The 17,639-nt window shown below is 35.4% G+C and overlaps 1 protein-coding gene across 8 annotated transcripts in view; it reads left to right on the forward strand.

Moving 5' to 3' along the window:
• Nucleotides 1–17,639, forward strand: part of Epha5 (EPH receptor A5) — a 378,563-nt gene that overhangs the window by 14,299 nt on the left and 346,625 nt on the right. The window lies entirely within an intron of this gene.

Consider the following 17,639-nt stretch of genomic DNA (forward strand, 5'->3'; position numbering starts at 1 on the left):
TATTTCATCCAACAGCTGTGGAATATACATTCTTTTCAGCAGTCCAGGTAACTTTTTCTTGAGATTTTTGCATTTATATTCATTAGGGATGTGGGACTAGCATTTTCTTTTTAGATGTTTCATTTCCTGGTTTTGGAATTATAGTAATTCTGGGATTATAGAAGGAGTTTGGGAGTTCCTCTGTTTCTAACATTTGAATAATTTAAATAGTATTGGTTGTAGATCCTTTTTGAAGAGCTATTAAAATTCTACTGTGACTCCAACTGGGTTTGCACAATTTTTAGTCTGGAGGCTTTGTACTGCCGTTCCAGTTTCCTTATTTGTTATGTATATGTTTAAACTCTTGATTTCTTCTTGATTTAACTTTGATGGTTTTCAAAAACTTAGAAATTCATCTATTTATTTTAGAATTTCAAATTTAATAGAGTATATGTTTTTAAAGTAATACCTTTTAATATTCTGGATCTTTTTGATGTCTGTTGTAATGTTTCCCCATTTATCTCTGATTTTTATTGACTTAGATTTGCTGATGGTATGAAAAAAAAAGAGAGAGAAATGTATTATTTCAATGTTATACTGAGTCACATATAATAAATGCATGAGCACATGTGTATAGCTGAAGGTGATGTAACAAAATACATAGTGTCAGGCAAGACACCAGGGAGAAAATCAGTCAATGGACCTACCAAACTGTAAAGCCTAAAAAATAGTAATGAATGGCCCAGAAAAATATGATAATTGGTGTAGTAGTAGCACTTTTATCTTAGGGGTAATCAACAGCTGTCTAATTGGAATTAAGAGAAGGAACTCACATGTGGTACTGTAAACGTAGCCAAATACATATTGCAGGAGAAGTCATAGATCCTGTAGAAAACCTTACCTCTGTCACATCCTTAGACAAATGTGATGTCTTTCTGTATGCTAAATATGGATCCTCATATTTGCAGACAAGTATATCATTCACCAATCATCAAAGAAGCTTCTTTCCACAACAGATGGAGACTATTACAAATTTCTAGAACTGATCTAACACAGAGAATAAGTGTTTGTTAGATACTTAATCTTAAGTAACATATCTTCAATGCACTGGTGCATATAAGGTGAATGTATCATTCAACTCCTACAAGAAAGTTTTTTTTTTTATGCATCAGAGGATGATTAGTATAGAAGTCCACAATTGGTCAATGGGCAGAGAACAAGAAGTAGTAGAGTACTTACGCCTGAATAGGACACCAATTTCAAAACTTTGCCTCTTAAAACTTAGGAATCATTGTGGAAAAGGGGGTGGAAAGATTGCAAGAGCAGGAGGGGACAAATGATCACAACAGCAGAGTCTTCCAGACACCTGGTCTGTTACCTATAAGAACACACAACAATGGTGACAGTATGTACATACTTTGCAAGCTCAAATTAGAGAAAATAGATATGGGGCAGTGAGTAAGAAATCCACATTCAACCTAAGGAACTTTTGGCAATTGATGGCTGCTGGGAGGGGTAAAGACAGCATCTTAAAGGGATAGGACTCTTGGTGTGCCCAGTAGATGGACCCTCACTGAAGGACATTTAGGGACACAAAGAAGACCATATATATATATATGATTGGGATGATTGGGTAGGAGGGCAGTAGGGGGTAGGTGTGGATATGGGAGTGAATCTAAATACCATCACAGTATATTGTATGAAAATTTTAAAAAATTCAATACAAAATATAATTCAAACAAAAAGGGTCTCTCCTTCAAACAGTGTTTTCCAATGCTGAACATTATTCCTTGCTCCATTCAGAATATATAAGAGATTTGAAACATAGTATTATACAAACCTACTTGTGACAAATTAGGTTTCTTAGATATCACTTTTCATAATAAGATAGGGGATGGATAAATTCTGCAGAAAATATATTCTATTTTTGTCTTTTCCTTGAAACCAAATATCATGTACTTTCCCCTCATTTCATATAGTGTTAGCTTAACTCTTTTCTGATCATTTTTAAGTACTATACAAGTTTAGAGTGAATATTTTCTAATCGATTTTAAGTTGTTTATATTATGAAAATATATATTTCCACAGAATCTTATTGAAAAACCATTATAGGCAGGACAGATAGAGGAATTCATAATTTTAGATGAAGGAACTCAAATAAGAAAATGTAATCTAAGTAAAAAATGCTACCTAATATCAGAGCAAACTCTTTGACCCCTCTCCTAGAGGTGCCGTGCAAGAGAGGTAAGGCACAGGCTCTAGATCTTGACTCAATCACTTGGACCCATGTAATCCTTGGGCAAGCTAGGAAATCTTTCTGTGTCTATATATTTTATCTATAAAATGGGAATATTATTACAATACAGATTGTTATTGTATAGACTGTGTTCATATGTTTAAAATGATTTGCAAATTCCATAGTTAACAATATGGAAGTATTAAATACTACATATACAAAATCTATGGGTGGACACACTGGCTTTTAGCAAGTTCTGATTTTCCACACTAGTCACTGAGTACTGTCTAATATTTATTGTAAATGGAAATAACCTGAAGAAAAGCACTTGACTGCAGTTCAGCAACTCAAACAGCCCTTATTTATTCCCTGGGTAAAACTCTTCAATCACTCTCTGGTGCCCTCAGATTAAAAACCAAACCTCCTTGAGCCTGAGTGCAAATTTCTCACTTATATGTTTCTGGCCTACAGTCCTTGCCAAGTCATCACTGCATTGCAGGAAGGTTAGTGAGGCACAAACTGTTCTTAAGAAGACCGGATTGATTCTGTGAGCTCAGTATCCTAACTTCCTCCCTTCATTAGTAGACCATTATCCTAACTTTATAGAGGCAGATTCCTCCAAGCCTATGTTTCCATTTTTATTCCAGATGTTGCCTAGTATATGGAGACGAAACTGTTTTTACTTGTCTATACCTTTCTACTCTTCATTCTAGATAAAAATCCTATAAAAAGTAAAAGATCATCTTCTGACATGAGATTTTAGTTCTAACAGATATCTTATGATTTGTCAACCAAAGCATTTTTTTCCAACAATACTGCTGCCAGAATGTCTTGTTTATTACATTTGCTTAATTCGTTAGTATGAAGAAAGCATGACCTGTCTGGAAACTCCTGGAGAACCAGTTCCAAAGCTTACTCTTCCATCTTGATCAGCAGCAGCATTCATTACATTTCATAAATTCATCCTTCATGAATGAACACTATTAAGTGACTTCTTTAATTGACTTTAAAGTCACTATTTTAACTCTATTTTGTCTCACCATACTCTTCTGCCACTGATGAAGCCAATATAACTCTTTTCCTAATCTATAACTAATAGGTCTCAGAATGAGGATTTATCAAACCTCTGGGAATTGAAAAGTTAGCAGGAGGGAGAGAGAGAAAGGTACATGCCTGGATATTACTAGTCAGGTAGTTTTGCCTAATACATTAGTACTAGATTCAGTAAAGGATTCTGTCTCAAAAAATCAGGTGAATAGGGACTGGAGAGATGAATTAGCATTTTGGAGCACTGGTGCTTTTGCAGAAGACTCAGGCTGGACACTCAACACCCATATGGTGGCTAACAACCATCTGTAATTCCAGTTCCATGGGATTATGCGCCCTCTCTGTCCTCTGAAGGTATTGACCACTTCGTGTGCACCTACATACATGCAGGCATAGCATTCATACATATAAAATAAAAAAAATAATAATAAAAAATAAGGTGGAGGGAAATAAAGGATCCTGGTATCAACAACCACCCTCCTGTTGTGTAACAACTTATTGATAAAACCTGTTCAGAATGGAAGAAGCCAGAGCAGTCTGTGTCTGATTCCCTATTGGCAATTGGGGTAAACTCTTCAGAGGATGGTGTGATAAGAATAAGAGGTAAGAATTGGCTAGGTAGTAAGGGTAAAAAAATCCCAAAGAAAAGTAGCCAGTTTCTTGGCTAAAAGTCAAAATGTCCTTGGGCCTCTTAGCAACATACTCTGTGCCAAAGGCCAAAAATGTTGAAAGTATTAGGGAGCTTGTATCTAATCCTTAAAAGATATTAGGGTTACCTCTGCAGAGGGGGTAATGTTAGAGTAGCCAGAAGCCCCATAAAAATAAATAAATAAATCAGAGAAGAAGAAAGAGTACACGAAATTATCAGAAAAATGTGATGGAGAGATATGGGAGGAGTTGGAGTGGAGGGAGTGGGCATGGATTTGGTCAAAACACCTTAACAAAAACAAATAAAATCCCTTCCATTTCGGAGGGAGACACCTTAAGACAGATTGTTTTAAAGGGAGTTAGAGTTCCATTCTGAAGGGAAGTTCCTTGAGGTCAGGAAATAACTCAAAGTCTCCAGGAAATCCCTGAAACTGACCAGATGTACTAGGTCCCGCCCATCCCAGGTGTAACTAAGCAGTAAAAATAGACATTCTTAGACAAGCCTAGCTTTCGAGAATTGGGTCAGACAGTGGAAGCACCTGGAAGGAGCAGAGAGAAGACAAGCTGCCTGAAAGAAACAGAGACCAGCTGAGCTCCTGAAGGAGCCTCAGACCAACTGTCCTGCCTGGTGGAGACACGTTCCAACCTGTGGAGCTATCTCCACATTGCACAGGATGTTCTAGTTTTTGCTCTTGAGAACTGTCATTCGTGCTGGGGTGGGCTTTTTGTGCCACAATTGGCTTTGAGTCATTTCCTGTAAGTAACGCGTCATGTACATGCCTGCTAATAACCCAAATAAAACTCAATGGTTCCCAAAAAAGAAAGAGAAAGGACGTTAACAACCAAAAGATTATGTGATTTATCAACCAAAGTAAGCTAATACCAGCACATATGCTGTAAGAATATTTTAATTTAGGCAACATATCACTTAGAATAAAGACATACTGGGAATTATGTATATTAGACGTGTTGCTATATATCTTGTGAATAATATTTGTTTGTGAATGCATCAACTGTTTTATTTTTGTCATTTAAAAATATTTTACTATAGTTATCTTTGAATTAATTCATTTAAAATATTTTAATTAAATTTTGGTGCATTTCACATAATACATAGTGATTGGTCATATTTAGACACCCTTTATTATCTACATTCCCCCATATGTCACCCCAACAGATTTTATGCATTCTGTCATTTTTATTAAAGTCCAGCTAGTCATGTTTGTGTTTTCGTATGTACATCAGTGTGAGTTCATCTACTGGAGTCTGATCAGTCTTCTAGCATAACTCCCTTAAAAGTGAACTCTCCCTCCCTCAGCAGTGATCAGCTTCCAATTGTTCCTCAGCTATGGGTGGGACTTCTTCACATTTTCCCTAAGTCTATGCTGGGTTTTTGCCTAGTTTGAGTTTGCATGGCTCTTATGCATAATGTCACCATTGCTATAAGACTATATGAACAAGTTCCCAGCCTCCTGGAAAGTTCTGTTTCCCTGTGGTCATTCACCACCCCTGCTTCTTATAGTCTTTCTGCCCCCTCTTCCACAATTGCCCCTGAGCCCTGAGTAGGTGAGGTGTCCTATCCAGGGACACACTTTCTGCAGTCTCTCATTTTCTACACTTTGGCCATTTGTGGCTTTTGGTGTTAATCATTCTCTGTTGCATGAGGAGGCATCACTGGTGAGTGTTGAGAGGTTCATTAATACTCTCTCTGCTGCCTGTTTCACTATATTCCCTGAGCCTTAGGTGTAGAGGTTCCATTGCAGATGTGTCAATTAAGGCTGCACATTCACAAATACTTATTCTTCAGTTTGCCCATTTGTGGAACTCTGTAATAGTCTCCTACAGGAAGCTTTGATGAGTAATGAGTAATGCTTGTCTAGAGATGATTGTCACTTTCTTAAAGTGCATTCCTATTTGTGCAATTAGAGCTACCATAATTTTTTTCTATTTTTAAGCATGATCTAATATTACATCTAAAAAACAATTAATGTGAAACACGTTTCCCTTAATAGTCTAAATTTCTTGGGAATAGAAGAATTTACTCTTTCATTTGTTTTAGATTTCCTGGGTTGTATTCACTGTCATATAGTTTATGAAGCAGTTTAGATTTACATTGTGGTGAGAATTCTGAGTATTAAAGGGAAAATAGATGTCATCAACTGACTATATAGAATAACATTAAAGCATAAATTTACAGGGTAAGAATATTTTAGCTATAGTTTATGAGTAGCATGTTTAATTAGCTATCCCTCCTGAGAAAAATAACATTTTAACTTACTATAAAGTAGTAACAAATGTATAAGTCTATCGGCATTTTAAAATTGGATTTTACTGCTATGAAAATTATTTGGGCTGAATCATTTTCTAGAATAGAAGGGATAAAAATGCTTCTATAACGATTTACAACATAATCTTTAATTATTAAACAATTCAATTGATATTGATATTTATTATTACAGTTTACAGTTTATGGAGGGAAATTGATCTTGGGTATAATTTGTACTAAGTTACAGGGCACTTAACTTGACTAAGTGTAATGTGTCTAAGATGAGGCAGCTCCTGACAGTACCAATTTAGTCAGAGATTTCATTAATGTAAATGTTCTTAGTATGAAGATTTGCATTTTACTTACACAAATAATTTTTCAAGGAAGAAAACATGCTTCAGGAAAATCATGCACATGAAAAGAAACTCAGTTCATATAAGAATAATATTAAATATTAATACATATGCAAAGAAACATGAGGAATTCATATTGTGAGAAAATCTATCATAAGTGCTAAAGCACTTTCACAGAAATCTTAAGTACAGCATTCAGTTACACAGCTCTCATTTCCTTATAGGATGTCTGCAAGTTCATATGGAAATTGACATTACTTTTTCTGATCCTATGATTTGAGAGAAGCTGATCACAAGGGTATTTGTGTTTAGGATTCTGAAGGAGGACATGCATAATCATGTTTAGTTTCTAAATATGTAGAACTACTTTTCTTGTGATAGACTCTTCTTTACTGTAGGGAGCTAAGGACACAACATTAGCAATATTTTTAAATGTCCAATCTTCTTTCCCTTCTGTCTCCTTCCTTTCCTCCTTTTCCTTCTCTAATCTCCTCATTTCTCTCCTCTTACTGGAGTAACAGAAACTTGCATTGAAAAGATTTCACAATAGAAGCCGTCTTACACAGTTATTGGTTTTCCTCACTGTGATTTTGTCTCTTTCTTCTCTTTTCCTTCAAGTGTTTCTGAGATTTCTCCTTAAAAGCCCATGGACTCTGTAAATTACTGTGTTAAGATTGAACAGGAATGTTGTATGGATGACAGTATGATATTATACTGACTTACAGATTTCTAATTATGTCACCGAAATTAAACTGAATGCAGGTATAGACTGTCATGAATCAATGTATCTTCACCCAGATGTGCCTATCAGAACCAAAGAACATTGTTAATTGTACTATGTCTTGACTCAAAAACTCAGTGAATCAAAATGTAAAGAATTTCCATTGAAAAATTTCAGAACCTGGTAATCCATGATGTCAGAAGATTTATAAATATTTTTCATATTTTTGAAGAAACTTGCTTAAAAAAGAGGTACTAAAAATGAAGTGTGTGGACTGGACTTGTGCCATTTTGCAATGGTGTGCTTCAGAGGATTTTATGTTGTATGATATAAGTAGAATTTGTCTTGTTGAACAGAAGGTTCCAGTGTGGTCCAATGTTAGTGAGTACAGAAAACTCCTAACAGAATATTAGGAGAGAACTTTCTGAGATGCTCTACCAGTTCTCATGATATTGGAAGTTTTGGAAGTACTCAAGTGACTTACATTTCTAAAAGTCCTGCAGCTGATTCCAGTGATGTCTGGAAAGGAAACTTCATACTTAAAGAAAATGGAGAGTCTGTGTTAAGTTTCTATTACTATAATAAATACCTGAGATGATCTACTTACAAATAAAACATTTTGCTTTGGCTTGTGTTTGATTGGCCCTAGTGCTTCGGGGTACATGATGGTGGAGCAAGTCACTCATCTTATGAAAAAAAAAAAGCAAATGATAAGATGGCATGACTGGTATCTCAACTGTGTTAGTTACTTTTCTTTTAAAAAGAGTTTTAAAAATTTTTTGAGAATCTCATACGATATATTTTGATCATATTCACTCCCTCAACTCCTCCAAGATCCACCCCACCCACCCAATTTTGTGTCCTCATTTTTAAAACTCGTTTGAGTCCACTTTGATCTACCTATATACTCTTGTTGTGTGGCCATCCATTGGTTCATGATCAACCTACCAGGCCCCATGCCCTTAAAATGATGGACTCTCCCAGCAGCTATCAACTGCCAGTTGCTCCTTATCTAGGGGTGGATAGTTACTTTTAATGTTGCTCTGGCCAAACACCTTAAAAAAACAGTTTAAGCAAGGAAGGAATTATTTTGTCTCACAGTTCAGTTTGATGGAAGAATTCATCATGACAGGGAAGGCCTGGTATGACAGGGAAGGCAAGGGTATGAGATGGCAGGTCAAATTGCATCCGCAGTCAAAGAACTCAGTAAGATGAATACTGATGCTCACTTCTTTTTTTTTTTTTTTTTCAATTATGCCTAGGACCCCAGCCCTTTGGAATATGTCACTTATATTCCAGGTGGATCTTTGCCTCCCAGTCAAATGTTTATTGATACACTCTCATAGACACACTCAATGATGTGCTTCCCTCATTATTTTAAAACCAGTTAAGTTCACAATGAAGATTAATAATCACAATTGTTCCCTTCAGGAACATACTCTTGATGACTATAATCCCTCAGAATGGGTCTAGGTATTAATTCTATCACTTCTCAGTTGCAACAGCCTAGGGAATAAGTTTTGACCATATAAGCTATTGGAAGGCAGTTCAGATCTTAATGTGAAATTATAGGGAAGAGACAGAGACAGAAAGCAAAAGAATAAAATGTATATGACCAAAGATCAATATTAATGTTTTCTATTACTGATTTAACAGTAAAGAGCATGTTCATGTTCCAAAGTTAAAGATAATATAGATTGCTATGAGATAGCAATTGCAGAAATACAAAATATTAGAATGTTATAAAATCCAAGTACAGAAGAAATGAATATTCCAATTATAATATGAGATATAATCAACAATTATCGCCGTTAATTTCCACACTGATACTCAAACAGTATGCTTCAATATTCCTTTTTATTATCTCAAATATTAAACTCACATTGAGTGAGGCTATGCATATCATACTTGACAGATTTTATCTTAGATAATTATACCCTCAAGAGTCTTATTTTTGGAATATTGATGAATTATTGCACAGGCTATACAAATTCACACAAATACTCCCAGGACTCAGCATTTGGAAGACTGAGCAATCAAGAAGATACTTTCTGTCTTATTAAGTGATGTTTCCCCAGGACTTAGAACAATTATTAACACACAAATAGGCGTTCAGTAAATATTTGTTAAATTAATGAACCTCGGACTAGTGGAATAACTCGGCTGAATAAGGCACCTTCTTCAATGCCTGGTGACTTGAATTTGATCCCTGGAACTCAATGATACAAACAGAGAAGCAACTAGTGCAAATTTACCTGTGACCTCAACATGCACACAGTGGTATGCTTGTGCCTGCACACACACACACACACACACACACACACACACACACACAAATAAAAATAATTTAATTAAAAATGAACTCAGTGAACTTTCATTGTAGGTATTATGACCCATAACATTTGAGCGAAAGTTCTTCAGTGGGGTGACATATTTTCTTTTTCTTATAAAGCTACTTCATGTTACCTAGAGCAGGAAAGCTATTCAAAATTGTGGTTTTCAAAAACTGAGAAAAAAACATTTGTGGGTAGACATCTGCTGATTTGCACTCAACTGATTTCTGGTGTGAGTGCAGGAATCTGTGTGATTTTCTTTGCTTTACTTTGATGCACATTCCCTTTTATTTTCAAGAATGCTGATGATGCATTTGTGAATATCACATTCTATTTAGAATAATAATAAATAAAAGTCAATAGAAGAGCCAAGAACAATCTCAGTTTTTGTCCAGGACAAAAGAAAAATTGAGATTTCCTTCCATATCTTACTGTTTAGGCCTGTGTAGGATGACCACTACATTCAATGGAGTGTAAGATGTGGAAACATGATTAATATAATTTTCTAAGACCAGCACATTACTTTTGCACAAGGCATAGAGCCACTCCAATCACAAGTGAGATTATGATATCAAGATATGAAAAATATTGGGATAATTAATAGGTATGAGGTAATGTCTCCCAAAGTATCAGAGAAATGGAAATGTTTTATTTAATATGCTTTACTTTCTTCATTTTTCCTTTTCTTTGTAATCTTTATATGAGGATAAATGGCCAAATACTGCAGTATTTTGACAAAAGATAGAATATAGGCATTAAGTTAATTAGAAAAAATTAATACTAAATTGATTTTACACCCTATTAAATATATAAATTATTGTTTTGTAATAGACTGATTGAAGAAAATATATTCTTTTATCATGATTGCCAATAGGTATTTTGCGATACGTAACTAAGTCTGGCTAAAAAAATACACTTAGCAACCTAAAATTGTTTGACACAATATTTATTGCATTTTACTAATACTTCTTGTTTTACTTTATATTTTCACTAATATTCAGTGAAAAATATTACTCAAATATCTCTTTTAAAATCAATTTTTCTTTCTGACATCACAGCAAGCCATGATTTACTTCTGACTTAAATTTAACACAACTGCAAGACTGGCTCGCAAACAATGACTCAAGTTATCAGCAAAATTTTGGGTTACCTCTCATTTTCTAAAAGAGCTGGTGAATCAACCACTTGTTTGCTCATTTTTTTTTACTAAGTACCATCACCTTAAAATACAAGCTAGAGACCTGAAGAGATAATTCAGAGGTAAAGAGTACTTGCTACTCCTCTAGAAGACCTGAATTCAGTTTCCAGGTCCCACATCAGGTGGTTCAAAATCACCTGTAATTCTAGCTCCAGGATATCTGACACCATCTCTGGCTTCTGTGGGCACCTGCAAACACATCACATGAATTTACTCTGACACACACTCATACCCATTCATAGAAGATAAAAAATAAGAAATATTAAAAATATAGATATTATGAATTTGTGAAAGTTTCTATATTAGCACATACTGAGATCCAATCATCATTTATAGTATTCTCTGACTGGAAAGCTGATGATTATACAGATTATTTTGAGATTTGATACATTTCAGTAAAGCATGCAAGATAATTAGGGACTGATGTATGAATGATTAAAAGCACAGAATTGGGGCTGGAGAGATGGCTCCGCGGTTGAGAGCATTGACTGTTCTTGCAGAGGACACGGGTTTGATTCCCAGCACCCACATGGTGGCTACGAACTGTCCTTAACCCCAGTTTCAGGGGAATCTGAAGCCCTCTTCTGATCACCTCAGCATTGCACGACACAGGTGCACTCACATACATGCAGGCAATACACTCATACACATATAATAATAATAGTAATATTAATAATAATATTAAAAAATAGCACAGAATCAGTTTTGCTTACATATTATCCACTTTATTTTATTGCCATTTACCTCTCTTTGATTTTTGAGAATACACTATTTGGATAAATATATACCTTATGTTCATGTACTTAAAGCATAACAGATACCTGTACTGGTGATTAAGAAAGGAGAGAATTTTATCATTATTTTCTTCCTTACTCTTCGGTTTATTGCAACTTAAAACTAGCTGTCAAAATTTAATACAGATTATGATTTCCTCACAGTGGGGAACTAACTTTTCTGCTTAGATTAGTATATCTGAAGATTTTAATTTTTAAAAAGTAATGAATATGTTTTTGTGTGTGTGGATGTGGATGCTCATGCATGTGTATGGGTGCATGTATATGCATATATGTGAAGGCCAGAGGACAACATGCATATCAGCATTGGGAAGGCTGTGCAGTTCCTTTGAGATAGGGTCTCATTGTTCTGAATCTCACCAATTAGGCTAGATTGGTTGGTCAACAACCTCAGGGATTCATCTGTCCTCCTCCCAAGCATTGGGATTACGGGTGGACACCACCATGCCTGGCATTTTTATTTAGGTTGTGAGATTGAACTCAGGTCTTCATGCCTGCAAGTCAAATGCTGTGCTAATCGATTCATCTTCTCAGCCTCAATCATTCATCTTATAGTCAATATGTTGAGGTCATTTTAATAAATACTAGCTTCTGTAGCATACTATTCATGATCCTCTAAATTAATAAGACTTATTGATATACGTGCTAAAAATTTTAAAGCTATGAACCTTTGCATTCTGTGAGTCAGACATTGGATCAAGTTCAATATAGAAGCAAGAGAAAAAGCCTTTGAGTTAGATAACTTGGATTTAGATTCCAGCTATGTGCTTATTAGTTCTGGGACCTTGGGCCATTGGCCTATTTAACTTTTTTCAACTTCAATTTTCTATCTGTAAAATGAGAAGCATAACATACTAAAAGATTATTGTTAAGATTAAGTGGTAAAAGGTGTAAGTACAGAAACGTATAATTTTATTAGTTCTATCACTGATGTTACTTATATGAGACCTGAGGCCATGAAACCTGAACTAATTTCCTCAAGGTTATATGGAGACAAAACCAATATGACAGGAATAGTGAGTGTTATCTGTACAACAAAGCATTCTGAAGCTTAACTATGTATGAGCACATTTATCTCAAGTGCTAAGGACTTTCAGTTTTTTTTTTTTTTTTTGCCGGGGGGGGGCATGTTCATATAATAGGTACATACATGATAATGTGGAACTTAACAGGAGATAAGTGAGGACTTTCTGTGATATGAGGACTTCTTAAGTCTCTTATGTATTGCAAGACTGATAGTTCTCTTTAGAATAAAAACAATGCCTGAGACTACTCAAGTTTAGTTACCACACTGGACAAGAGAGCCACTGAAAACCTGCATTGCATGTTTTCATGTTACATATGCAGTGTGCCCTCTGAGTGTAGCAGACTGCTCATAATTTACTCATAATTTAGCTGTAATAGAGTTTTGTACAGACTTGTCTAATTCTGAATTACTTTATTGCCATCTTACTGGGTTTATACTGTTAGAGCTAGTTACCAATTTATAATTCTTAAACTATATTTCTCACTAATTATCATTCCATCATAGATAAGCAGGCAATATGCAAAAAAGGAACAAAAATAAATAATGAGGGGCTGGAGAGATGGCTCAGTGGTTAAGAACATTATATTGCTCTTCCAGAAGACACAGTACCCACATCTAGAAGCTTCCAGCCTCCTGTAACTCTAGTTTTAGGGGATGCAATGCTCTCTTATGGTATTTTTGGCACTTGCACAATCAGGTACATGTACGGACATATAGACACACATGTATGCACAAAACTAAATAAGACTTTACAAAATGAATAACAATGAGAATTTTGAAATACAAGGGCTGGTTAAACTTGACAGTGAACAATTATGTGAAATATAATCAGGAGAACAACAAAAACAAATTATCTTTTTTCTTAATTATTTTAATTAATTTGTTTAATTATTTTAATTAATTGATTAATTAAGTTTTGACAGACTTTCATTATCCCAGAGTAGTTTGCTAAGAAGCTATCCTTGAGCTTGCTAAGAAGCAAAGAAATCTCCGTTAAAATCACTTCAAAGATGTATCTGAGCATTCAAGTGATCAGTAGTAGAGGTTATAGGACTTCTGTGACTAGAATTGTCTTCGTATCAAAATATTAATGAACAAAAGCAGACTCTGTAAGGAAACAATACATTTGCCTTCATACTCTGAAAACTGGAAAGTTTTATCAGTTAGGATGTACTACTTTATCAGTAACAGCAAGTTTGTTGTCTACCAGATTATGCAACAAAATTGATTTTCCTACATAAAAGCAAGTCCTAAAAGATGCAAACTTCAAGTTTATATGGATTAACAATACTTTGATATAGTTTGGAACTTACTTCCTATATCTTTACTCTGCCAACCTTAACCTGCAGGCTTTGCAATCCTGTGGATTCTCCTTACTTTCTTTAGGTTACTGTTATCTGGTCCAAGAACTACACAATCACTTCAAAGACAGGAGTCTTATTTTATTTTATTTTATTTTTTATTTTTGGTGGTTGCCTTGTTCTTCAATAATAGTTCCAAAATATGGAACTGAAATAAGTTCCTGTTCTGTGAGAAAGGAGTTGCTTAGACTAGATATGAGTGGAATCGTTCATATTTGTTCAGTTACTCAATGTATTGGTAAAGGTGAAGGGAGAGGAAGATGACTCTGATTCTTGGATGGAATAGTTATTCAAGTGTTGCAAACATGAGATGAAGTTTGTTGTTTTGTTACTTTTGTTTGCTTATTTTAACATGAAAGACAATTTGTTCATTTTGTACAGAATGGAATTTAGGATAACAACATGCTAGAAATGTATTAATTATTGTTAGGGAATTTTTAATTGGACAATGCCTTGAGATACAGAAATGAATTGTGTGTTTGGGTATCATTAACATTTAAGTCATAACAGAAGACTTGAAAGTTCATGAGCTCCTTTATAGCATTATTTCTATAGAGAGATAAGCAGATATATTGGTAATAGCAGCTTTGCAACATACCTGCCAAACAAAAAAAAATTTACTCTTATCCACCTTAGAGATGTGCATTAGTATGTATGGACTGACATCATGGCTTCTGCTCTTTGAAAAATCAGGCTCATTGTGTCTCCAGATCCAAATGAAAATCCATTGGTTCAGTATAACAACCAGAGACAATCCAAAACAACAAAAACTGAACAAAACCAAAGATGAAAGATTAATACAGAAAATAAGAAGTGGCCTAGATGGTAAAGAAAATCAAAGAAAGATGTTGTCATTAAAGTGAAAATGTATGCATTTGTTTATGATGCTTTGCAAAAGCTGCCTAAAGATTAGGCAAAGTAGGCTCTCAGTGCTGTCACAAAATTGGTTATCACCTAGGAAATTGTTATTGAAGTTTGATACACTAGAAGGGATTCCATAGGGAGATTATAATGGATCAGGTAAAGACTGCAATGTGATAGCATTGATAGGTTCATTGACAATGCATTCTATTATAAGAATTGCAAGGAAAATAATAGGTAGGACATTTGCTGGAAGAAAATGTGAGGTTTAATTTGAATATATTTATTTAAGCAACCTCTGTGCTTAAGGCTCATGAAACATGACAAAAGAGGGAGCAATGAGATTGTAAGAGCTAGAGGACCAAGATACCTGCTTCTAGATAGTGTCTTCTAGATATAAGCTGGAAGCTTCATCCATGACCTCTCAACAACATGATTGCCTAAAGACCTACATAATGAAAACACCAGGTGGCATGTCAATGTGGAGAAGGGAGTGTTCACAGCGTTCCAACCCAAGATGAGGATCTGCAAGCAATCAGTGGAAGCTGAGAGCTGGAGGATGAGCTCCCTTAAAGGCTATCCAGTCCCAAGTACTTAACTGCTCAATATATTTACAAATGAGTACCAATCAGTATGTGCTCCATAGGCACGCGCGCGCGCGCGCGCACACACACGCACACACACACACACACACACACACACACACACACACACACACACACACACACTCACACACTCATATAGTCATTCATATGTGCATGTGTGTGTGTTTGTGTGCATTAATAAGAAACCCCAAAATAAACCCACATAATTTAAAACTACAATTTTGAGAAAAATGCAAATAACATGCACTGGGAAAACAGCCTGTTTAATAAATGATACTGGAAAACCTGGATATCCATCTGCATCAAAATAAAATCAGATCCTTGTCCCTCAGCCTCAGAAGAAAAAAATGATCAAAGTAGATCAAACAACTTAATATAAAACATGACATGCTTAAACTGCTAGAGAAAAGCAGAGACCACCCACTGGATATAGTGATATGCAAGAACTTTCTGAATAGAACCCCAATAGCACAGGAAATAAGCCCAAGAACTGAAAAGTAGGATTTCATGAATTTAAAAAGGTTCTGCACACACAGCAGAAGTATCTTTCAACAAACTTAATAACCTGTAGAATGAAAGACAGCTATACTTCAAACTGTGGTTGAAGTCTAAAATATAAAAATAATGATAAAATTTATTTTTCACTCTCTTAATTGTATTTAATTCCATTCCTATAACAGGGAACCAAAGGTAGTGATAACAGATATATTCAGTGTCTGGAAAAATATCAAAGAGAATTTTTTCTTTAAGCCCCTGGATGTAAATGACTCATGGGAAACATGGACAGTAGGATGATAGTGGCTCTGAGCTCAGTTGTTTATAGCTTAGATAACTCAGGGCAGGTAAGAGCCCTATCCTCATGGAGCATGCATATCATGAACAAATTTTTACTCTGAGGTCTTTTTGTTGTTTTATTCATTGGATATGGTGATAACCAATTAGTACTACACAGGGTATGAAAAAAATCCTAAGGCTTTCCCATTTAATAAGCATATATTTAATTCAATTAAAACTCCCCCAAATGGAAGAGAGTAGGGTTTCATGTCACTTGTGAACCTTATTCCCAAAGTATTGAACGATGTTCTAATTGCACAACAGCTATAAGACAGAGTCCATTCCCCCTTTTCTTGCTTTAAGGACAGGAGAGGTGACTTTGTAAAATCCCTTGGCCACATTCTTATCATAGTCAGCTTCCGTTCATGCATCCAGACACAAAGGATAAACTTTGATGTATTCCCTTAAACCATAAAGCAAATCACTTTTGCTTCAGTGATGAAGTGTTGTTCCAACTGAAGAAAACTGCTTTTCAGTGTCCAGGTTAGCGTGTTCTTATATTTAAGGGCTGACTTCTTTATCACATCTCAAAACTGAGACTCATAGAATAATTTAGTCATGTTTTTAAATGTAAATGATTACGGTATAAATCTGATGCACACACCTTGTGCCTGTGTATCCATGGTTACTTATTTTGTAAGCACACACAGGGACCAGCATCTCAAAAGTTACCAGTCCAATAACAGCACACATATTATAAGATAAACCAACCACTATTTAGTTAGATTTAAGGCCTACTTCCTAGGATGGAGCTCATACCTGATATTGATATTAGGCTTAGGAATCTAGGGTTAAACAAGTCACATGACATACAGGATAACTAACACCAGTTTTCTACTAAAGAGTTACCATATTAAACTGACTCAATAACTAAATGGTATGTCCATAGATTAGCATATATTTCAGTTCTCACCAGGAAAGTTTCCTTATGCAGCAAATAGTGATTAACACAGAGACCCACAACTGGCCACTGAGCAGAGAACTAGAGGCTGCAGAGTGCTCATCACCTAACCCCATCCAAGGGTCAGGGATTATTGTGGAAGGGGCAGGGGTGATACTGTAAGACCCAGAGGTGATAGATGACCACAAAGAGACAGTTTTCCATATAGCTGCTTGGTTACTCATATGAACTCACAGCAAGCACAAATCCCATGCAAGCTCAAATCATACGAAAATCTCAGCATAGACATGAAGAAGTGGGAAAGAAACTTTAATCCCACCTAGAGCAAATTGTCAAAACGGATGACTGCTTGGAGAGACAGACAGTTGCTTTCAAGCATGGGACTCTTGGCAGGATAACCAGGCTGGAGTGGATGAACCCACACTGAAGGAAATTTGGAGACACAAATTAGACTCTTTAGGCCTCATTATATATA

The sequence above is a fragment of the Nannospalax galili genome, unplaced genomic scaffold (assembly GCF_000622305.1).
Source record: "Nannospalax galili isolate Female #2095 unplaced genomic scaffold, S.galili_v1.0 scaffold433, whole genome shotgun sequence".
Classification (NCBI taxonomy): domain Eukaryota; kingdom Metazoa; phylum Chordata; class Mammalia; order Rodentia; family Spalacidae; genus Nannospalax; species Nannospalax galili.